The sequence below is a fragment of the Triturus cristatus genome, chromosome 2_2 (assembly GCF_964204655.1).
Source record: "Triturus cristatus chromosome 2_2, aTriCri1.1, whole genome shotgun sequence".
Taxonomy (NCBI): domain Eukaryota; kingdom Metazoa; phylum Chordata; class Amphibia; order Caudata; family Salamandridae; genus Triturus; species Triturus cristatus.
In genome coordinates, this window is record NC_140582.1 from 1,095,835,820 (window position 1) to 1,095,860,765 (window position 24,946).

The following is a 24,946-nucleotide window of genomic DNA, read 5'->3' on the forward strand; positions in this document are numbered from 1 at the left end:
CTTCTCTGCAATTTTTGCCGGAAGGGAAAGTCTGAAAATAGGTCTGTAATTATTCACGTTTTTAGGGTCCAGACTCGGCTTATTGAGCAAGGGTAGAATCGATGCCTCCTTCCAAAGTTTGGGAAAGTATCCTTCCACAAACATGGCATTAATAATGGAGGTCAGAGTGGAGACAACAGGCTCAGCTGCTCGTTTTAAAAATGAGACTGGGCATGGGTCAGAGGGCGAACCCGTTTTCACTTTCAACAGAGCGTTAGAGATGTCTATTGTGGTGATTTTGGCAAACTCGATTAATAATGCTCTGGGATTAAATCCTGTCTCCACCTCAAGAGGGTTTGTGGTTAACGTATTATTCTTAGTATTAGTGAAGAATGAATTGGCCTGGATGGGCGGAGGGGCTGGATATGCTAAGGCAAATACTGTTTTAAAAAGTTCTTTTGTGGAGTTTTTGGCTGAGTTGATTTTGTTCATATAGAACTCTTGTTTTGTGTCTTGTAGCATTTTTTTATACTTGGCTAGGCCTGCTTTATGTTACTTTTGTTCTTTGTCCTTATATTCCCTTCTCCAGGCTCTCTCTAGATGCTTACAGACTAATTTCTGGTCTCTAAGCTCTTGGGTATACCATGGAGAGGAAGGTTGTGCTCTGCTAGATGTATGGGCTTTCTTTGGGGCAAGTACATTTCCGGCTGATTCCAGCCAGTTTGTATATTGGAGCGTGGCCTCGTCCAGGTCTGTTGGAGTACTGAAGGAAGTGGATGTTAGTACTTCTTGTAGTTCGTTCGCGGCTACCTTATTCCATGTTCTACTTGATATCAGTTTAGATTTTGGTTTCACAGCTTGTCGATTGGGTGTAGTTATTGTAAACAGCACTACCTTGTGGTCGGACCATGTCACGGGATGAAGACCCATAACAGATAGATGCGCATTATTGGAAAATATTCCATCTAAGGTATGTCCTGCTTTATGGGTTGAACCGTTGACTAATTGCTTTAAATCAAGGCTACTCATAAAATCTATCAAGTTTGAGGGTCAGATTGTGCTTCTAGGTAGAAATAAAAATCTCCCAAAATAGTGTATGAACTAGCCCTGAGGATATTTTCGAACATGGAAGCAGCTTTTCTTAAGAACAGGCTTCTGGGGCCAGGTGATCTATAAATGAGAGTGCCTTTGAATGTGTGGTGATCGGAGAGATAAAAGTTAAATTCCAAAGCTTCGCATTCCTCATTTGATGAGGGATTGAATGATGCTGTTAGGGACTTATGGTAAATTATTGCTAATCCCCCCCTTCCTATGTGTCTATTTAACATGAAGGAGAAGTAGTCTATTGGTGTGGCTTTCACCAGATCCGGACCTGATGCATCATCCATCCAAGATTCTGTTATAAATGCGATTGTTATATCTTCTTCTTCGATAAGGGAGGCATATTCCACGCTATGCTTAACTAAGGCATTAAACAGGGCATATTTCTTAATCTTGGCTTTTTCGTGTTGTTTATTAGTTTTTCCTGTGTTCTGTCTGCCTTTTGTCTTCTGGGATACAAGGTCCGGTAGTTTAGTTAGACATCCTGGGCAGGTTGTATGTTTATATGTGGTCTTGGTATCAAATGAAATGCATAAACAGTTTGCTTTTGAAGCAATAGAATTATAATTATGTAAGGTCCTGCTGGAGTATTTGATAGGCAGAGGTTTGTCTGTATCTGTATTGTAACCGGCAGGGTGGCTGACGCTGGACGCGAATGGGGCGCGGACGGGCGCAGACGGACGCAGACAGGCGCAGACAGGCGCAGACGGGGGCAGACGGGCTTGACTTAAGCGCGCCTTCGGCGTGCCAGTGGCGCGCCCGCTGCGAGCCTCCGCTGCGCATTCACGCCAGCCTGCGTTTTTGTATCCTCGGGCTGTAGAAACTACCCCGCTAACCAGAGCTTCTCCCAAAATGGCGGACCCGTGTTAGCAGAGTGGCGCCAGGGAGTGTACAGTACAATGTGTGCAAAGCAGCAAATATAATTTTAAAACCAAACAAGACAGTTTTTTAAAAAGCAACTAAAAAGTACTGAGTATTTTCCTACCATTTCAAAGGCAGTGGAACTAGCGCCAAACCACAGCTCTTCTGCCGTCCGAGCCTCAGGAGGACTTTGGTCTGAGCGTTCGCAGCAGCCTGCGTTTTTGTATCCTCGGGCTGTAGAAACTATCCCGCTAACCAGAGCTTCCCCCAAAATGACAGACCCCCGTTAGCAGAGCGGCGCCAGGGAGTGTACAGTACAATGTGAGCAAAGCAGCAAATATAATTTTAAAACCAAACGAGACAGTTTTTTAAAAGTGCTTTGCTTTGCTTTATTAGTTGTAGATACTAAAATGATAGCTGTGATATCCACGGTTTTGGGGAACCGCCTTGCGTTTGACATCCTTCTCGCAAAGGAGGGCAGAGTCTGTCGGATGTTAAAATTTCAACAGTGTTGTACTTACATTCCTGACAAAAGTTAGGATTTGAAGAAGTTTATTTAAAAAATCACTGACTTGAAGGGAGATCTGAAGGAGTTAGAGGCAACAGGTGCTTAGGAAGCAGTTGGAAATTGATTTTCTGCTATAGTTAGATGGTTTGGAAACTCAGAGAGTAGAATTGTTGTAATCTATAAGGGATACAAACATGCACAAGCAAAGAAGGGAACAAAGAGAAAAGAGCAGAATAATTTAGAAAAGACTAAAATAATGGTGTTGGGTAAAAGGAAGAACTCTTTTTATTGAAAACTGGGAGAAGTCAGAGTCGAAGAAGTGGACAAATATAAATACTTGGGTATGTGGTTCAACAGGAAGGTAAATTGGAGGGATCACCTACAGTCACTAAAAGCAAAGGCTCTCTCTTCAGTGTGGGGCCTCAAACAATTTAAGCAGAAGTATGGAGGCCCCTTCTTGTGGCCAATTTTATCAGCTTTTAATGCAATGGTCTGCCCACAATTCCAATATAGTGCAGAAGTCTTATTCTTAGGTGGCAAAGTGGATTGGAATTAAGAAGAGGGTAAATGCGTGAAACAGCTTCTTTGTCTCCCTCCGTCAACTATGATACAGGCTGTGAGAGTAGATTGTCAACTTACAGCATGGAGTTTTCAGGAATTGCAAGCTTCACTGAACTTCTAGCAGAGAATGAATAGAGAAGGGCCCCCCATCAAACCTTTGTAAAAGAGAACTAGAGGAAAGTGAATTGAAATGGGCGTCCAAAGCTAGACATAAGTTAGATAAATTATGTGCTAAACTCTCTTTAGAACCAGATCAATGGAAATCAGGGCAGCAGATTCCCAAGCAGGTGCTATGGGCTATTATCAATACCAAGGCCCGAGAAGAAGACGACCTATCTAATTTGGGGAGCAAACCGTCCACCCAGTTCTTGGTAAATGGGTGGACTAATGATTATATGTTCCCCTATATCGAGGCCATGCCTAACCCAAAGCTTAGAAATTCACTATTGAAATTTAGAGTTGTCCTGAACCCATGTAAAGCTGATCGGAAGATAAAATCTGCAATGAAGAATGAACAGGGTCTGTGCACATGTGGATTACAAGTAAATTTTAGTGACCCACATATTTTGTTGGATTGTCTGTGGTTCCTAGAAGAACAGAAAGTATTTTTAAAACCCCCTTTTTATTGCCTATAAAATTGAAGTAGGGAACAAGCACTTAGCTTATTGATAAATATGATTTTTTTTAATGTGTCATGTGCAATAGGAAGATTTTTAATTGCAATACAGAAGCCGATGAATGAACTGGCAATACAATGTGAAATGGGTATGGGATCGGAAAATGATTTTAATATATGACTTGTGAATATTCTTGAACTCTGGAAGATCGTACGGACGGAGAAATGTATATATGCATGAGTGACTCTTTTTCTACTTGATGATGAATTGAGAACCTTTATAGAGCTGCATTCTCTCACTGTACTTTTGGCCAAGATTTTATTGAATTTTATACAGTTTTTATGGTTGTGCTGTTTGTATAACTGGCCTTTTAATTGTATGTTGTATTGTGGCACTTTTTATGTCAAAATTTGCCAAATAAAAATATATTAAACAAACGAGCAGACGTTGAATGAGAAGAAAGACAGAGCAGATACTATAAGGACATGAAACACCTGGAGAAATCCAGACGAGCATTTATGAAACCCATGAGATCTTATGTGGTCCGTCTGATAAGAGATTTATATCTTGATGTGATGGCTTGATTTGTCATCAGATGGGGCATTGGAGTGGTACAAGTTTGGCTCCACACCTACATGTCATAGATATGTAATATATATGGGCACTTAGCACTACATACTTTGTGTGCTCTAAAGAATGTGTTGCACTTAAATTCACTACTGAAGTGCCTTCACTGTAGAGTTAGAAATTAATATATTCTGTATTCCTTAAGCTTATTAAAATGAAACAGATTCTTTAGAGATTGGATAAAACCATCTTCACACTATTAAAATGCATTTGCTTTAGAAACAATAAAGATGTATGTACATGTGTGCACTAAGGATTTCACATTTCCATTTTTAATGTAGTACTTAGTCAAACTTATATTCATGCATTCAAAGTTATGTTTACTCAAAAGTGCAATGTGAGTCTAATGCTGAATTTATGTACTGACATGTCATTTATTTGTCATTGTATGTGCACAAATAACACATATTAATGTGCACCATTGAATTATATGCCTAAATTGACCCAAGGAGCCTTTATTTCTTTCTGCATCAAATACTGTTTTTCCATTTCTGATTGTGGGTCTTTTTTCTTACAGATACGTTCACATGCTTTGTTAGTTTGAGAATAGATGTAACACTGTACTACTGATAGAGAGCCCAAGAAGAAGATCTTGGCTAAGAACATTGAGAGCCAGAGTGTTTAATAATGTTTCGAGGTGTTGCAGATGGCCAAGGACAATGTCATTCTTAGGACTGGCTTGGGAGAGTCTGCTAATGTTGCAGTTCGCAATGTAAGAAACGAAAGTGCAATGGAACCCCATATAGTGTGAACAAGGGGTGTTACCCAGAAGATTCATGTGGTATTAACTGGTGTTCTCACGGGTTGATGTTGACTACTTTTCCTTTGGACAATGAGAAGTATCAACCTCTATGCTTGCCCCTTTGATATTTTGCCGAGTGTGGCTTAGGCTACAAGGGGTGGCTCCTACCCTGTGGCGGAGGAGTGTCCCCCCATCCCCGCCAACCTCAAAATTAAAAAAATAATACGATAATTAAACATCTTTATTATCGTTTTATTTTACTTCCATTGAATGAGGCTTGGGGGCAGGGCCATCGCGGGGCAAGGCAGAAGGAAGAGTGATGAGCACTGGGATTTAGTGCTCATGATGGTTTGGCCAGCCATCTCAGGCCGGCCAAAGCAGCAAGCGCAGTGAATCTCTCTCCAATCCTAGCTGCATTTCTGGGTTGGAGACAGCAGTCACAGGCTCCCAGTCACCCAGGGAGCACAAATCGAGGGTGCTCGGGCCATTCCTGACACTGCTCTCATGCATTAGAGCAGCATCAAGATTGACTGCAGGAGAGTCTAGGAGTCTGTGCTGCAGTGAGGAAGATACAGTACAGCGGCGTTTGGCAGGAGCAATGTGGCAGATGATTTTTTCTTCTAAACCTTTTATTTGACTGTTTTCTTTATCCGTCTCTCTCCTTAATCCCCCCCACCCCGCCACTATGACGGCACACCAGCCGCTACTGATTTTCCCATTTTTAGAAGACTCTTGCCTGAGCTTTTGAAATGCTGACTCATTCCTGCACATTTCCCACATTTCTCTCTTTTTCAGCATTTCCCCGACTTTTGAGATTTCTTCAGATTCATGTTTAAGGGAGAAGATCGAAGACTCTTCTCTGAGCACCAGATTCTGCTAATAATTCTTTGTATTGCTGTGACTGAACTTCTTGTGTGTGTCATACGGAAGCGCCTAAACTTCTTTAGGCGGTTTGACTATCCAGTGGTTATTCTGTACCTTTACTTCATGATATTGAGATTTATTTACATTACCCTAACTGCTAACTTGTAATACAACTGTGATGTTATTCCCTGATTCCTGATCCCTATTGTGTAGCCAAATGGATTACACTGTTAATTTGATGTGGTTGATTAAGTGTAAACTCCCTTCACCTCTCAATCAACAAAAAATGATCTGCCGGATAACCAATGGTAAGAGGGTTGGCCCAGCACTGGATGAGCTCTATCCAGCGGTTACTTTGAAGCAGTGCGAGGACTTGCCAGGGTAGAGAGCAGTAGCTGTTCGCACAGGTAAGATCAGTTGTAAGAGGGTTGGCCCAGCACTGGATGAGCTCTATCCAGTGGTTAATTTGAAGCAGTGCGAGGACTTGCCAGGGTAGAGAGCAGTAGCGGCTCGCACAGGTTAGATCAGTTGTAAAAGGGTTGGCCCAGCACTGGATGAGCTCTATCCAGCGGTTACTTTGAAGCAGTGCGAGGACTTGCCAGGGTAGAGAGCAGTAGCGGCTCGCACAGGTAAGATCAGTTGTAAGAGGGTTGGCCCAGCACTGGATGAGCTCTATCCAGTGGTTAATTTGAAGCAGTGCGAGGACTTGCCAGGGTAGAGAGCAGTTGCGGCACGCACAGGTAAGACCAGTTGACCGGTGCCGTGGGGCAGGGTTGGGGGTGGTGGAAATCGACAGATGACGCAGCGATTTGGCAAGCGCAAAGTAAGTGGTTTTATTTATTTAATATTTCTTATCCATTCGTCAGTCGACTTTTACCACACCCCACCGCTCTTCCCTGTGGGAGCCGCTAGAGAGGATTCTTAGGTTGAAGCTGTTCATCATTACACAGGGATGTGCAAGATTGGCCAAACAGAATTGTATCGATTTTTGCTTCACTAAATGGCTTCTCAACAGCACAATAGAAGAAGGGGATGAATGAAAAAAATTGTGGTAGTGCAGGTTATCTACTTTTTACTCAATCTGTGTAAATTCACATGTTGTGTTTGATTCTCCCTAATTGAAAAAATATGCTTGTGTGTGGTATGTGGTTCTGGGATAAAATGCCATTTCACACAGGCTAGCTGTGGCCTGACAGAATTGCTCCCTTTGTGTTCTTTTTCAGAGAGATCATATTAATAGGTATTGTGTTTGTTATTCATATAAAAGTAAAACTGATTGCTATTGACTGTATTTACATACTGAATAGAAATCCGCAGTCCACTTTGCTGAGTCCAGCATGGTCTTCACATGAAGTTGCGAGTGAATGGCACACATTTTCCATCCCACTTTGTTTCCTAAGTAATACCTCCTTCCTCTGCATGTGTGTCCTTTTCACTATTCATTTCACAGATTGTAAGGATTTCTATTTTAGTTTAAACTCCATGTATTGCAATAATAATTGAAACATCTCCCCACAGAGAGAAAACTAATTATTTTCCCGCTGAGTTAATACGATTTTCCACTTATCTGCTTTGTGTTACATTGAAACTTTAAAGTCTTTTCCACACAGCGCTAGCCAAGATCATAACCATGTAATTTGTGGCTTTTATTTTGCTTTCTCAAATCATTGATGGACAAGTATCCTTAAAATAGCAATACCAAATAGCGTGCTTTCCTCGCAGTTGTATGATCATCTTTGTTTCTTGTCAATGAGGATAAAAGTATGGCTTAACCTCTGACACTACTCGGTCAACCTATGTGATATACTGCTTGCACTCACTTGATTTTATCTTACCCAGAGCCATCTTAAACATCACACCAAGATCATTGTTCTCATAACAAAGCCATTTATGGCTGTAAATCGACATTTGTGAAATAATGGCTCCATTTACGCTTGTTAGGATTACACAAACGATACATAGCCGCTATAAAAAGTTATCAATACTGTGAAATCGTATGCCACAACTGCAAATGGCGAAATGTCATTTTGCTGGCGCTCAGAAAATCCTTGCACTGAAGATGAAGCATGCTCGCCATCTCTCCGCCACAAGCAATAGCAGCATTCTACAGAGAGCATCCTGGTCATTGGACCATTCAACCCAAAGGCTGACTCAAGCCACTATTACTAGCCACAGTTATGTGAAGCATACACCATGGAAAAGGCACTCTTATTGGCCTTTTTAAAATAAGCTTTCTATTTTTCAAAGACACTCTATACTTCTTCACGGCCTGTTACCCACACACAGACATTTGATCAAATTCACCATCTTGACTTTTGTTAAACAGTTACTACTAGAATCCTGCGAGATTACTAGAATCAGTTATAACGCCTTCTGCATTAATTCCCAAAACTATACGGTTCAAATAATTTAAGAGTTTTCAACAAGCATTGGCACAGTAAGCATGTCTGGCTTGCTTTGTCCTTTATAAGACAAGCCTATTGGCTTTGACATTGTTTAAGCCTAAATAATGTATACATTGACGAATGGGAAACAAATGGTGCAGGAAAGCAGAGGTTGAGAGAGAGAGAGAGGTGCAGCCAGGAAGAAAGGCGAGCTAAGAGAGGTGCAGGTTGGGAGAAGTTTGCGCAAGTATGGGTGAATGCTTGGTGGAGTGCAGGCTGGGAGAGATGCAGACAGGAAAGAATATGGGCAGGGAATTGGACGCAAGAGGTATAAACAGGATGACGTGTAGGCAGGAAAAAGACCGGTTGAGAGAGGTGCTGAAAGGCAGAGTTATGGGCAGAAAGAGATGTGGGGTTATATTATCAACGGCCAGCGATAATTATCCCTGGCCGCTCTTAGCGTTAAAATGTTTAACGCCGGCTACCGCAGATAATTATCGCCATGCTAGCGCTATATTAACAAAGCACAGCACAATGGCGATAATTATCCTAGCAATAGCGATGTTTTCCATGGAACACCGCTGGTTTTCCAGCGATGTTCCATGGAAAACAGCGATACCCTTGATGATAGGGGCCTGTGGTCTTAGCCACACAATCCACCCCCCATGTTAAGTATGCCTTAGGCAGGAATTTAACAGACGTTAAATTCCTGTGTTAAGGCATACTTAACGTGATTTTAAAAATCGCTACCCTTCCTTGATAATATCGCGAAGCTGCCGTAGCGATATTTTCCCTGGTTGGTTTCACAGCCACGCCTACTTTGCATCTCATTAGCGATGCAAAGTTAGGCGTGCTTGAAATGGGGGCGAAGTCAGCAAAACACGCGCTAGCGTGTCCTTGCTGATTAGGCGATAAGGTTATCGCCGCTTTACGCCCGAAAACGGACGCTAAAGCGGCGATAAGTTTATCGCCTGGCCTTGATAATATGCCCCGTGGTTTTGAGGAAACACGCGAGCAGGCCCTGTAATGGGCAGAAAAAGATGTGGATGGGGGAAGTGTAAGCATGTCATGATCACTCTAACAGGGCCCATTTAAGCCTTTTCTATTTTTTTATCATGTGCTTGCCTGCAGATTATTTTATCTCTTTCAATTAAAATGTGTGAAGTTTAGGCATGCGCAGAAGTGTTCTTATCATGTCCACCTCCTGCCTAGACTGACATTTTCATTCATTATGTAATGGTTGCTGCCATCTTCATATAAACGCCATACCTATTGTGTCCTCTTGGGACTTTAGTGGCACCAACCCTGTGAACATGAGATATAATCGGTGATCAGATACTGTAAAAACAGAGGTAGCTGAACATTATTATGAGAGATTTCACGAGGTAACTATTGGGCCAGACATCAGGCTGGTTTGCTACTACAAATGAACCCCAGTGTGGGGGGTTGCTCTGGGACTCCAAGAGTGAGAGGTGCAAAGAAGTGACCTTTAGCCCAGCTGTGCTTATCATTCCCGGGCAAGACCTGTAATAGAAAATAGCAAGACAGCCATTCCATGCTGAGAATAGTATTACTGTCTGATCCATCTTCAGGAAATCGATTCATAGGCCAAGGGCCTGAGTCACAAAGAGCCTCCGCACTCGTGGCCGAGGACCTGCAGTTGTGGCGGAGGCCCCGCAGTTGTGGCGGAGGCCCCGCAGTTGTGGCGGAGGCCACGCAGTTGTGGGGGAGGCCCCGCAGTTGTGGCGGAGGCCACGCAGTTGTGGGGGAGTCTCCTCACTCTGGGCGGACATTTTCTCGATGCGAATTCTCACTGGGAGATTGTGCCCGGAGAGCGGAGCCTCCCCTATGACTGCGGGGTCTCTGCCACAACTGTGGAGGCCCTTTGTGAATTTGGCCCTTGGTATTTACTTCTTGTGCTAAATTTTAGTATACCGCTTAAAATTGTCAATAGGGTGCTAGGATGCTAACCATGTTAGGAATGTTCATATTGCTTGCTTTGGGCCAGTCATGCATTGCTGCATTTATTTTCACATTCTATGTGGTATTGTTCATATTTTATGCATTAGACTTGGGTTTTAGAAGTAAATATTTTAAGGTTTTAACCTGTCTTCTTACATTGATTTTAAGTGTCTTATTCATTTATGAAAGAGGGTTCGGAGATCTACTTGTGTCCCTGAACTTATCTAGAGGCTCTAATTGATGCCAGAAGATTGAGTCCATCCGGAGAGGGCTGCCTAGCGGGTTGTGTATGGGGAACTAAGTCCTTGCACCAGTGGGTTAGACCTCCAACCCCTGTGGCTCTGGTGGTTGATCCCCAGAGTCTGGTAACCAGGCGCGGACAGTTGAGACTGGGAATGGAATGGAATGGTCTGGACAAGGTGTGGACTGGGTGCACACCACGTGAGGTGCAGTCATACAGAAGAGTGGGCAGAGAGACATTTGGACAAAGAAAGGTGAGGGCTGGGGGAAGTGCAGGGAATTACAGTTAGGGAGAGCTACATGCAGGGATGGGAGTGAGTCGAGAGAGGTGCAATTTGGATGCTGGATGGGAGAGATGCAGGCCCAGGTAGGGGGAGGTCCAACCAGGGAGAGGTCTGGGCAAGGAAATAAATAGACAGGTTGAGGTGGATACTGGGAGAGGTGCATGACAGAAGAAGTAGGGACAGGGAGCAATATGGAGATGTAGATGTATGGGCAGTAAAGATGTATGGGCAGTTAGAGGCAGAAGCTAGGAAAACAATAGACAAGAAGAAATACGGGCACATACATCTATGGTTATGAAGTTTTACAGACAGGGATGGGTACTGCTAAGAAAAAATCAAAGGGAGGATTGGTGGGAATAGAGAGACATTATCCAGGAAGAGGTTAAGTAATATGTTGAGCAAACGGAAAGGTATAGGGATGATAGGGGTTGTGTGGAAGATTAGCACTGAGGAATGCTGAACAACATTCCGCCCTTCATTTTGTTTGGCGATGTTGCCATGTGTGCCCTAAGTGGCAAAAGGTATGCCCACATGTGGGTCCCTTTCCAGCTGCACCACTGGATTTAAGCTAGGCTGGCTGATGAGGGGTGATACCTCGAAATTGGTCCCAGGAATGCTTGTTTTCGGTCCAGAGCCGCTTGCCAGTTCAGGCTGGAATGTTCTCATGGAGAGCAGGGTCAGAACTAATTTGTATATGGCTGGGTCAAAACTGGGGTGATACAGCGAGCAAAATAATGATGGATTGAACCCAGATATGTGAGTGGTGGCGAGTGTTTGAAAATTATCCACACTCCGTCCATCATTATATTTTGTAGGGTATGGCGCCACCTCATTTAACCTATGTTCACTGTTAGACCTACCCACGACTTTGTGTGGGGAAACTAACACTCATGCATCTGGAGGGAACTGCCCCTCTTTGACACATTTGCAACCCTGAAGGAGAAACCTGGAGCAGTTCAACTATCTCCTCTGCATGTGAGATAACATGGGTAGGAGTAGGGTTCTCAATCATTCCTATCTATCACCTCTAATAAACTTTCATAACCTGAAGCAGGGGAGTAGCCAGAGAATTAAAATACACCCCACTTGGAAACCAAGCTTGTACCCAAGCTGTGATGGCACCAAGCAGGTGAGGCATGTGAGACCGAACCTCCCTAGAAGAGCTCATTGTCTCTTCCATTCAAGGATTGATCTATTCACCCTCTCACACTTCCACCCAGCCACTTATAAACATCTATCCATACATCCAACCACCTACAAATTTATCATTTGACTTATCCATCCGTCTATAAAGCCTTTCATATATCAGTGAAACCTTTTGCCCATTCAGTCATTTATTCACCTTCCATCATCTCATGATTTCCATTTACTTTGCCATCCATCCTCTCAAATTTTCATTTACTATGCTATCCATCCTTTCAAATTACCAATAACTTTACCATCCTTTCACCCAGCCCCACATCCACCCATCCTCTCAGATTTCCATTTACTCTAATGTCCATACATCCAACCATACATCCTCTCAGATCCCAATTTACTCTACATCCTTTCAATCCACCTACCCATCCAGCCATCATCAGATTTCCATTTACTCCATTTACTCCATTTACTCCGCCATCCTTTCAGCCATACACCAATTCATCTATCCATGCATTCTCTCAGATTCTCTCAGATTTGAATTTACTCTGCCATCCTGTCATCCATTGATCCATCCACCCATCTCAGATTCTCATTTACTGTCATCTTTTCACCCATTGACTCATCTTCTCAGGTTTCCATTTATTCTGCCATTCTTTCATGCACCCAGCTACCAATAATCTACCCACTCATCCACCCATGGTTTCAACCAATAATTTACTTATACTTTCACCCACTCATCCGTCCATTATTTAACCCTTCCATACTTTCACTTACCCATCCATCCTTCACCCATCAATACTTTCATCTACTCATTCATCCAACCTTTCACCTATCCTTCTATCCTTTTACACACTCACCCTTTCATCCACACATCCATCCTTGCATGCTCCCACCCATCCTTCCATTCTTTCATCCATTAATCTATTCACCCATTCATCCATCTATCATTTCATCCACTAATCCTTTTACCCACTCACCTATCCATCCTTTCATCCACCCATCCTTTAATCCACCCATCCTTTCAACCACTCATTCATCCACTCATCCATCCTTTCACTTACTCGTGCAACCACTTGCCCATCTTCCCTTCGCTAATTCATCAGCCATTATTACTTCCTTTTAGTGATAATTGTAATCTTTAATCTGCTAAATTCCAGATAAAAGAAGCCCATAAAGCACCCTACCCCTGCTAATGCTGGTAAAGCGGGGGGTTCACTACACCCCTACCCTGAAATGTCTAGCCCATTGGAAGATACACCTGAAGGTAAACAAATCCTCCTCTCAAGCAAACACACACACACTGTTCCTTCACCAGTGAGCACTTTTTCATTCTCTCTATTTTATTATTAGTGTGACTATTATTGACTCCATCATTCTACCTGTCTATTTTTAACTTTTTTTAATAGAAATAACAGTTTTCAACACAAAGCTTTTTTTAACAAATCTTCTTTATAGAGGGGGCAGATCCAGTATAACTGTTCTGTATTTTTATATATATATTTTTTTATTGCAATGGTTTTAAGTAATCACACAAATAAAGTTATTATTATTATTACATTCTCTCTATGGTGATGGCGACGTAAGAAATCTTGGCATGACTTTCACCCCTCACAGGCACACTGACTGCGTCTATCTATTTTTTTGAGCTGGGTACATTTTTACTCTGCCTTCTTCCCTACTCTTCTAGTTGCTCTCAAAGAACTACTAAAGTACACGTGTACCACTTACCAATGCTGATAAGGGTTCGCTCTGCGAGCAGAGGTTGAAATCTTCAGGAAACATCCTTTCATTTGGGGTGCCTTACACATCTACTAGGAGCACTGCAACATAGCTGCCAGGGATCTTCCAGTCCAATTATGCCTGTGCTTTCCCACCAGAACCGTGAACACTGGACCGTCAAATGAAAATGCATAAGCAGGATTGTTCCATGACAGCAAGGTTTATTCAGCTGAATGACATGGGAGCTCATGGATCTCCCACAGAATGTATGACAAAAACTCTAGCACAAGTAGTTTTATCCTCGTCCAGCAATGTTAATTTACTCAACTGTTCAGATTATAGGGGTTCACTGACAGAATAACAGAAACAGAACTATTGTGTGGACATACTATTGTGTAAAACACATCGAGAACCAAATATCCAGAAGGCAAGTGCAAATAGGTAAATACAGATTTACTATTCTTAACTTCACATCTACATACCTTGAAGATACATATAAATCGTCAAAGTACATATGTGGAGTTATATATCGTGAAATGTTGCTTACCTATAGAAGTTCAACCTCATGATATTAGTGTCCTCGATATTCACGACATAATATTTTGGATAAGGATATTTCAGTTTCCGATATTCTGTTGCAATACCATTCACAGGAATAGCAAACAGATGTAAATTCATTATATGTGTAACAGCGTTCTGGTACATCCATAACATTTTGTTAAACAGTGTACTCTTCCCCTTGCTGCTGCAACCATGAGCGTTACTTGCAAATGCCAGTACAAGAACAACATATCTCACCCCATAGTCTTCACATTCTGCCCAGAGCTAAACTCTGTCAAATACCGTTAATGGTAAGTTGCTGAAGCTCAGGGGTGTATTAGTGCAACAGCAATACTTATGTGAGACATGATCAAGATGGAGCTGTTTTAGTTTTAAAGTTTGCAAATAAGACACCCACACCACTATCCAGATGTGAAAGTACAAGGTTTTTAACTGCAGTTCTGAAGCCAATTTGTGGGAGGATTGTTCTTACTTTCTTTAGTGGAGAGACCTGGACCTCCATTGATTTTCTTAGTGATGTGTTCCTTGAGGGTGGAAGCAACATACAGGGTGAATCTTCTTCTGCTACATAATCTAGTCTTGCACACTCTTTATGGCAAAATACGTTTGTTACATGGAGGAAAGTGTTTGTGTGTCTTGTGTAAAGGTAGGAGTTAGGCATTCAAGTCTGGATGAGGTGCAATCAGTGTTTAAGTCATTCAATGTCAGGAGCAGAGAAGGCATTTAAATAGTCATGTACTGTCAGTGTTTTAGTAAATATCTGATATTGTTATCTGTGAGTATTCCCACAATGGGCTTCATGTAGAAGATGAAAGTGACAAGGGAAAAGAGACTCCTGGGGAACTCCCATCTGATTGGTAGCTTGCTAGACATTGAGGTACCCATGTAGACTAACTGGTGTGGGCTGGAAAGATACGACTATATCCAGTTATGTTATGTTATGTTAAAATGGCTTTTATAGAGCGCACGGCTACTCAAAAAGAGTGTCCCGGCGCTTTTATTTAAGGTAGGCTACAGTATGTTAACATAACACATTAAAAGAGAAAGTGACACAGACAGAAAGAAAAACAACGAACGAGACAAGACCTACTGAGTAAACAACCAGGATTTGAGATCCTTTCTAAAAGCTAGTAAGCTGGTGGCTCCCCGAAGTGTAAGAGGCAGAGAGTTCCACAGCTGTGGCGCCAGTAGTCCAAAAGAGCGACCTCCCAAGCACGCTCTCTTTACTCGCGGGACGGATGCCAAAAACAGGGATTCTGATCTCAGAGAACGAGCCGGTCGGTAGAAGGCAAGTCTCCTTTGGAGGTACTTTGCACCCGTCGCATGGAGGGCCTTATATGTCAGGGTCAAAGCCTTAAAGGCGATCCGCTTGCGGATTGGAAGCCAGTGCAGGGTCTGGAGCAAGCCCGCAGCACTGACGCGTCTGTTCAAGCCAAAAATCGCTCTCGCCGCAGCATTCTGCACAATTTGGAGCCGCTGTAGCAGGTACTCTGGCAGGCCCAGGTACAGAACGTTAGAATAATCTAGCCTGGAGCCTATCAGAGCCTGCACAGTCAGCCTCCTGTGCTCCTCCGATAAGAGGGGAAGAAACCTCCGTAGCATCCTAAGGAGGCCGAAGCAAGTGCCCGACACCCCCAGGATCTGAGACTTCATAGTCAACCCCTTGTCCATCTTGACCCCCAAGTTCTTAGCCATTTGGGATGAACAAGTTGGGGGGAACATATTGGTAGGCCACCAAGCCTGCCAGTCTGGCTCTGTGTCGCGCCCAAAGAAAAGTACCTCGGACTTATCGGAATTGCACTTGAGGCTGTTCAGTTGAAACCATTGAAACACAGCCCCAAGGCAGTCCCGGATACTCTCCCCATCAAAGTCTCCTCCTCTCTTACACGAGAAGAGGAGCTGGGTGTCGTCTGCATAGGATACGATCCGGGCCCCAAACGACTCCGCCAACGCCGCCAAAGGGGTCATGAAGATATTAAAGAGGGTCGGGCTCAAAATAGAGCCCTGAGGGACCCCGACTCCCAGAGGCGGCATCACGGCGGAATCAGGCGAGGCCCAGACCGTTTGCCGGCGGCCCGTTAGAAAGGAGGAAAACCAGCTAAACACCGTCCCCCGTAGTCCAATCTCATAGAGTCTTATGAGAAGACCATCATGGGGGACGGTGTCAAAAGCCGCCGACAAGTCCAGCATCACCAGCATGGCTTTGCCCCCAGTATCCAGAACCCCTTTAATGGTTTCTGAGACCTCGAGGAGCGCAGTCTCGTACTGAGATTTGGGCGAAAACCCGACTGAGTGGCATGCAAAATCTCATTCGACTCTAGAAAGTTGGACAGCACCGTCTGCACGTGCTTTTCAACAACTTTCGTAAGAGCCGTCAGCAGAGAGATAGGCCGGTAGTTGACTGGGGCCTTTGGATCCAGACCAGGCTTTTTGAGCAGCGGGATGACCATTGCCTGCTTCCAAGCCTGCGGAACCACTCCCTGACTCAGCGAGAGATTCAGTAGCGGGTTAGCCAATGGATTAACCACCTCGGCCAGTTTTGCCAGAATTTTAGCAGGGCATGGGTCCAAGGGCGAGCCCGATTTCAAATTGCCCAGAAGTGCTAAAGAGGCGGGCGCAGATAAAGGTGGAAATACGCCCAGCGTCAAACCTGGCGAAGCAGGGGGCGATCGATTGGCCTCAGAATTAATTCGCTCCACGGATACAACCGATGGAAAAGAATCCTGTATAAGTTGGATCTTGCTAGTAAAAAAACTAGCAAGATCAGAGGCCCAAGAATCAGAGGGTCTCTCCTCAAAGATGTTAGTCCGTGGAGAAATAAATTCTCTAACTATAGAGAAGATCTCCTTACAGGAGTTGGAGGCAGCCTCTATCCTCCCTGCCAAGTAGGCTTTCTTACCCAGGCGAATGTCCCGGTGATACTCCTTAACCACGCTCTTATAGGTCAACTTAGCATCCGAGTCATATTTTACCCGCCAGGCTCTTTCAGCTACCTTGCATTGCTGCCGCCTAGCAGACAGTGCTGCGGTAAACCAAGGGGCGGAAACTCGTTTGGGAGTAAGACGGGGGGCCAATTCCGGGGCAAGATCGTTAAGCCTGTCAGAAAGCCATGCCTGCAAGGACTCCAGATCCTTCGACAGGTCGCCAGAAAGGGGGCAGGGGTGATCCAGGGCAGCCTGAGCCAGCATCTCAGGGGTCACTCGATGGTACGCCCTATGGGTGCGACCATGCTGCTGTGGGGCGGCAACAGCCAGTTTACCTGTGCCTTTGATCGAAAATTTAGCCAGCAGATGGTCTGACCATAGTACCGGGATAATCTCTAAGACCTCCAAAGGGGAAGTCGAGAAAACCTGGTCAAGAGTGTGCCCCTTGTCGTGCGTCGGCCCCTGCAAATAGGGGAGCAAACCCAGCGGTGCCATAGCGACGAGCATCTGAGTATCGGCCCCGTTTGAGCTGGGCCGGGGCACGCGACAGGGCTGTCCCCTGTCGCCCCTTCTTTTTGCGCTTGCCTTGGAGCCCCTGGTGGAGTGGCTGCGGTGGGAGCCTTCCATCCGTGATCTCCGTTGGACCCCCGAGTATGATGACCGCGTATCCCTATACGCTGATGACATCCTTCTGTACCTAGCCTCCCCACGTAAATCACTTATAGTGCTAGTTGATGTTTTACAATCGTTTGGTCGTAACTCCGGTCTCGTCATCAACTGGGCTAAATCGTGTGTGTATGTTCTCTCTGGGGAGGCTCCTATTCTCCCGCGGGGCTGTCCGATTCAGATCGCCCCGCAGGGATTTCGGTACCTGGGTGTCTTCATTACTCTGGACCCGGAGGCCCGGTATGAACGTAATCTGCTTCCCCCCCTCCAGCGTCTGCGGGTAGATGTCGCACGCTGGCGGCGCCTGCCGCTTTCGCCGCTCGGCCGGGCGGCATTGTTCAAGATGATGTCTCTGCCGCGTTTCCTGTACGCTTTGCAGAACACTATGGACTTAGTCCCGGCGCGCTACTTCCGTGAGGTGGAGAGTCTGCAACGCCGCCTGTTCTGGGACGGGAGGCCGCGCATTGCCCTGGCGAAGCTGACGCTCCCATGGTTTGACGGGGGGGTTGCCCTCCCGGATATTAAACGGTACTATTGGGCCTCCCAGCTCGCTGCCATTAACCATGGCCTATACGGGCCCGCCTTAAACCCGGCATTTGAAATGGACAAGATGCTCCTGCCAGGTGGCGACTACAATCGAGCGCTCTACTCTGGCGCGCCCGATGCTCGTCTGACGGGCCCCACGCGTGTCATGGTGCAAGTCTGGCACGCGGCCAATGCAGCTATGGGGTGGAAGGACCGCTTGACCCGGGCGTCACCACTATACGCGTCTGAGCGGTTAGGCTCCCTGTGGACCTCTAAGGGCTTTGAGAAGTGGGACATAATAGGTATCAGTACAGTGGGGGATCTCTGGACGAGGGGAGGATTTAAAACGTTCGATATGTTGCAGACGGAATTTCAGTTGCAGGGCAGTGAATACTTTCGGTATTTGCAGGTCCGTCATGCGCTGGGCTCCGTCTTCTCGGACGTTGCCTCCATCCCAGAATATTCCCCCCTGGAGGATAGAGTGCTGGATGGACACGTCCCGGACAGCACGATCTCACTGATCTACAAAAAGCTGATAAACGACCGCTCGGGCCTGCTGACTGCCCTTCGTGCGGCTTGGGTTGCCGACGGGCTGGAGTTGGACGACGAGGACTGGACCTCCGCGGTGGCCTCCCCGAAGGAGGTGGCCATACCGGCTCGCCTTCGCTTCGTCCAGCTCAAGATACTCCACCGGGTCTACATGACGGGGCCAAAGCTTCTGCGTATGGGCTATGCTGGAGATGGGTTGTGTAAGCGTGGGTGTGGTGCTTTGGGGACCTTTCTGCATATTTTGTGGGAGTGCCCGGAGGTGGAAGGGTTCTGGCGTGGTGTACATGAGGTGCTGCGACTGGTTACGCATGTGGCGCTGTTGCCTGAAGCGAGAAGATGCCTGTTGAATGTGTGGGAACCGACTGATTACTCGGCGCCGCAGACGTGGTGGGTGACTCTGGGATACATGATAGCCAAGCGTGATATTGCTCAACTGTGGGGGTCCCAGAGGCCCCCGACGGTCTCGGCCTGGAAAGAACACATGGACTGGTGCATGTTTCGAGAAAAGGTGGTGTATGTGGCGAGGGGTAAGCCTGGGACATGGGTGAAAGTATGGGGCCCCTGGAACGCCTACCGAGGGGGTATCTGTGCACCACCGCTGCTGCCTGATGCCTCGCCAGCCCCGTCCCCTTAGCCGACTCATTCCCCCGCTGCCGGGCATTGGGTTCCCCCAGTCCTCGCTCTGTTCTCTTCCCCCTCTTTATACTTCTGTGTACAGTTGGGACCCCCCCTCTAGGGGAGCACGTGCTGCTATTTTCGACCGTGGGTTGCCTTGTGGGTGTGGTTTTAATTTTTTGTTGTTCTTAATTTAAAATGAAACCGCATAATGTGGTCTGGACGATGTGGCCTTTGACATTGTTACCTACTGAGAAATGCTCATCCGTAATACCACGTGTTCCATAAATGTATGTCGTATGTTCCTACCATCGCTAGCGGCCGGCCGGAAGGTTGTGGGCCCATACTTGTATACTTTTAAGATCTGTAATAAACGGTTTCAAAAAAAAAAAAAAAAAAAAAAAGAAGTGGAATGGGGTAGGTAGATTTGGGTGTGGGAAATGCAATAAAAACAAACACTTCATGTGCATATGTATTGTCGGGAATAAAGTCTGCTCTCTGTCTTTTTTCTATAGCGGTTTTGCCAGTAAACCCCTTTCCTTAGAGAAGAATGCTGGGAAATGCAGCAAAGCTACTACCCGTGAGGATGGAGGCTGGAGAACGAAGTCCATTTCTCTGGTTTCCTCTTTTTCAAGTAGTTTTGGTGGTAAGCCAGTGACCCAGAGCATAGAGCTGGATTCTAGGAAATTCATTGATGTCACTTCCTGTGAATATGAATTCTGGAGTCTTCCAGACATTTAAGGCTGCCTCTAGAACTGAAAAGGAAGACATCATCAGATTAAAATCTGCTGCTTCAAGAAGAGCACTGCCATCAGATGGTCCTTTTTCCGAAAATGTCCACAAAATCTAGAATGCTCTACTAATTCAGAAGGTTTACTCTTCATTTCCATGGTATAAAGAGACTATCAAATAAGAATAACTAAACAAGCACTTAATACCTTCATAAACCATCTTTTTGATAATGTATGCATCATTCAGCTATTTCCATTTTCAATAAGGATGGATGTAATCCTTCTCTATTGTTTTCTTTTTTCCCAAATTGGGCAACACTCATATAAGGATATGCTTGAACGTGTTACTCCTTCATACCTCTTCCTTACTGTACAGTGCTCTGAGGGACTTCAAAAAGCAGGTTTCTGCTAGAATAAAAATGACTAAAATTGAAATGTGAAGAACTGAACCGTGCTTGGCATCCAGTCTGCCACAAGCCCCTATTTAGGTTTCTGGTACATGCACCTACAAGACTGCCTCGTCAGTAATATGTGTATGAATTGAAATCTGATTGTTTGCTTCGTTTTGCTTTTAATGTGGTAACAGTGCTATGATGACATTTTATTGCAATGGTTTTAATTAACTGTGCTAATTTAATAAACAAAACTAAACATGCACCTTTAGCTGCTTGTAGGCAGCTAAAGGTTTTCTCCAACCCTGTATATTTGAAATTACACAAGAGGACGAAGATATTTGATCTTCCTAAGATCCCAACTTCAAATGCCCTTGTTTAGATTTAATACTTTCTTAGAATTTTCTATTGTCGTATCCAAAGCACCAATTTAATCATCTGAGGCTGTTTAACAAGCACCCAATCTACTTCTCTGATAAATCTATATTATGTTTTATGTTACCATATGTCTTTCTTTTCTGTTTTGCCATTTGGTTTATTTTTATATCAACAAGTTCAAAATGTCTAGCACACTGAAGTTCTGTAAAACTAGCCTGCGTAACTTGACCAAACATGAGTTTCCAAGGTGATTTTCCTGTAGAGTCGCCCTGTAATCACATGCATATTAACACTTTGCCTGCTATAAGGAAATTTGTATTGACTTAGCTCACTAGGTTGTCTTATTCATTTTGGCAATAATTCTTTAGCAATGCCATTAACTTGTAGCCACAAGTTATGATTGTTTGACATTAACACATATATTATATGAAACATCGAAATTCTGCTGCTTTCAGTGGCGGTCCTTTGTCTGATTTGAGTGTTTTAGGTACCCCCTTTCAATGTTGTAAGTATAGTAGATGCAGATGTAGACCTAGGTGTGCTATATGTAGACAAGGGAACCCAATTTGATAGGTCAGGGACCTTGGGTATTTGTATTTTCTATGAACAGTGGTCCCTCACACGAAGGAAAAGATTAGGAAATTAATATAGAAGTACAATGAGATCTATAATTTGTAGTCCAGCCGGACAAAAATATTTAATATTTCAAATATACACAAAGAAGACAAAACAATGAAGTGGAAACACAAACTCTGCGACAATTAAAACATGAAAGAAAACTCAGCGTTTCTTGGTGCTTGAATGAAATGAGGGGATTGTCAATCATAAATTAAGGGAAACATCTTATCACAAATCAATAATACATATAAAAATGTCAAGGTGTTATGGATTCGACGGCGTTTCGATCCCATGCACAGAGGTACCGGGATCATCATCAGGACTTAGTCATATTAGCCTGAGATAAGTACCATAATCGTGGTCCAAAATTAATTAGAATTGGCCACCTTGGGCAATCGAAAATGAAGAAAAGTCGGCACGCAAGGGCGAAACCTCGGCAGCAATAGGGATACGACCGATCAGGTCGACCGTGAGTGTCAAACCTCACTTAACATGTAAATTTGGAAACTTAACAGATGAACCAATCAGAGATCAATTTATCTTAAATTGTAAATAAGAGAAAGTTAGGGAGGAGTCATGGTTGGAAGATGAGCTGCCACATTCTGAAGTAATCATGTCGTCAAACGTTGTAGAATACATGATAATATGTGTGGAGAAAATAGATTTGATGGGTGCTCATAAATCAGAGAATAAAGTGGAGAGATTTAAAGGACAATGCTTTAGATGTGGTCTGTGTATATCCAATGGCCAACAGTAGAGATTGCCAGATGTAAGTATCTGAAACAGTGAATGTGACTGACAAATGAAGATGGTAAAAATTAATTTCCTGATCATGGCACCTTAAATATAGAGAGAGTAGGCTATTTGCACAAAGGTGAAGGATCCAAAAACAAGAGGCTGAACTGTTGTATGCCATTCTTTTTGCAATGGTGTGATTAGGCCCATAAACTTAAACATGGTTCCCAAGTATATGGTATAAAAACACTTAGGAGAAACTAGACTACCAAAGAGATGGTTGAACCACAAGAGAAAGAGAATGAAAAGAGAATGAAAAAAATGGGGGAGGATTTGTTGGGCATGTTTGCCTTGCCAGCCAACGAGGTCAGAGAAGCAGTCGCTGATGCACCTGGAAATGATAATGTGACTACCAGTGAACAGAGTACAAGGAGGTACCGTGCAAGTGATCACTGCTATGCAGCAGAATGACAGTAAATCACCTGGTAGAGGGGTCCGAGTGATCAGACAAATGCTGATTCCACTACTGTTGATGGTCTAGAGCTTGAGTATGTTCACTTCAAACTGGGTATGGAGATCACTGACAATGCAGTCCACAATTACCAGAGAAAGTTTAAGAGAAACTGCAGGCTTTCCCTCCTCATTCTACGATGAAGACCTCAACCCATCTGCCCCCAATAACCTTCTCCCATTTATGGACTATCTCGCAGGCAGGGGCAGAATTACTGTCCATGTCCATTAGACCCCTTCTGACTTAATGAGTATTATGAAACAGTGCTGTAACATTAGAAAATCTCACCCCAGTCCTGTGAAGAATTGCAGATTGTGTTTGAAGCGTACAGACCAAATTGGATGGATGTGAATACATTTTTGCAGTTTGTTCTACCAAGTGAAATGAGAGATTGATTGGTACAAAAGTCAACATGGTCCAAACAGGACTCCAGAAATGACAAGGCACTGAAAATGGCATTTTGTGAATTGCAAACAGAATAAGGATGTCATCTGCAGGATATCTAGACAGGTTTAAGGATGTGCTTGAGACATATTCAGCCATTGCCCATCAGAGGGAGGAGGCTCTGGAAGCTGTAAATGCTGCTACTGTGCAGGTATTCATGGCAAATGTGAGGTGTTAGCCCATGACTATATGTTTTGGATGGCAAGCTTAGGAATTTCAATTGTCCGTGACCATCACAAACCACTATTTGTCTTCACATGAACATAAGAAAGAGAATATTAAATCAAAACTGATGTCTTTGAAGCTGCAGGACATGCAGCAAAATGTTGAAGGGAGAGGATGGGGAGCCCCACAAAGGTTCAAGGGAAGGCTGTGAGGGAAGACAGGGGATGAAAGAGCAAGGAGGGGCAGCAGAAGGGGCTCTGGAATGGGAGGATACTAATTGGCTTATTGTCAACTGTGGCACTGGAAATGAGATTGCTCAAATATATGTCACATGTAGTGTACAAGATCTGACTGACTGTATTCCATCAAGTTAAGCAGAACTTCTATCCTGAGTTTTAGGACAACCAGAGAGATTCTAACTGTGAACTAAATACCTTTATCCCCTTAGATCAGAAAGGTTCCTTATGTTGATTGCATGATACATTAAAACACCATTTCTCTTATTGACACCAGCACTATCTACTCTGCCTCGAAAACCTCTGAGTTTTCTCCCTTGCCTCTCCTGGATTTGTCCGTAGAAAAAGTTGGTATATCTAATCATCACATCTCTAAAACCGTCTCTGTATCTCTGTGCCCGATCCCCAATAAGCATTCCTTTTTAGTACGTCCCACCTCACTAGCTAATCTGTTGAGGTGGGTCATCTTGTTCAAATTACATTTCACAGTGTTTTGTACCTATGACAGTGTCTACCTCAGTATAACCCAGTACTGTGACAATGAGCTCTTCACCCTGCTCTGCAAGAATATAAACAGGGGGCAGCTTCAGCTATGCAAAGTGGGAACATCCAAAAGAGAATGTGAAGAGGAACTGACTCTCTTTATGTATGGGTATCGAAAAGATCAAAGGTCTATCATGGTACACCAACTGGCATTCACTGAGATACAAGAAGGGATGGTGGCAGAGTTGTGGACCACAGGGAAGCTATGGGTAGCCACATTGTTAATGACATTGATACAAATCTGACTTTTGGAAAGATCGGAGTATTTCATCTACTGGCAAAAGGTACTAATATCCCCAGCTTGATCAACCCAGCTATTCCAGGATAGATCTCAGTTTATACTTCAGGTTTGAGGGAACACTGGGGGATTCAAGGCAGTGTCTATAGGTTGATCTTGATTCGCTGATTGAACCATAAGAAATGACGCTCTGTATTGATGCTGCTATGCATGTCGCACAAACTGAATTGTTTCCTGTACCTTCCCTGAAATAGTTGTCTGGAAGTGAGAAACAGTACTATGGCTACAAAATTATTGTGGGGCAGAATATTTGAAGTAAGAATATAACTTTTTGTATATAATATAGTTTTTAAGAATATTGTTGTATTCAATATTGTTTATGTTGATATTGTTACAATAAATATAGTTTTTTCATTACTATAATGTATAGGAGTATATTCATTTTAGGTGTCATTACTGTTAGTATAATTGTTGTTAAATATAAGTTTGTAATTTAAAATTTGTAGGATATTTCTTTTATTTATAT

General features: G+C 44.0%; 1 long non-coding RNA gene across 1 annotated transcript in view; it reads left to right on the forward strand.

Moving 5' to 3' along the window:
* Positions 1 to 23,492, forward strand: part of LOC146863209 (uncharacterized) — a 396,751-nt gene extending 373,259 nt beyond the window's left edge. The window contains exon 4 of the long non-coding RNA XR_014978570.1: positions 19,945 to 23,492. This is a non-coding gene — a long non-coding RNA (uncharacterized LOC146863209). The remainder of the gene's footprint in view (positions 1 to 19,944) is intronic.
* The last annotated feature ends 1,454 nt before the right edge of the window (positions 23,493 to 24,946 follow it).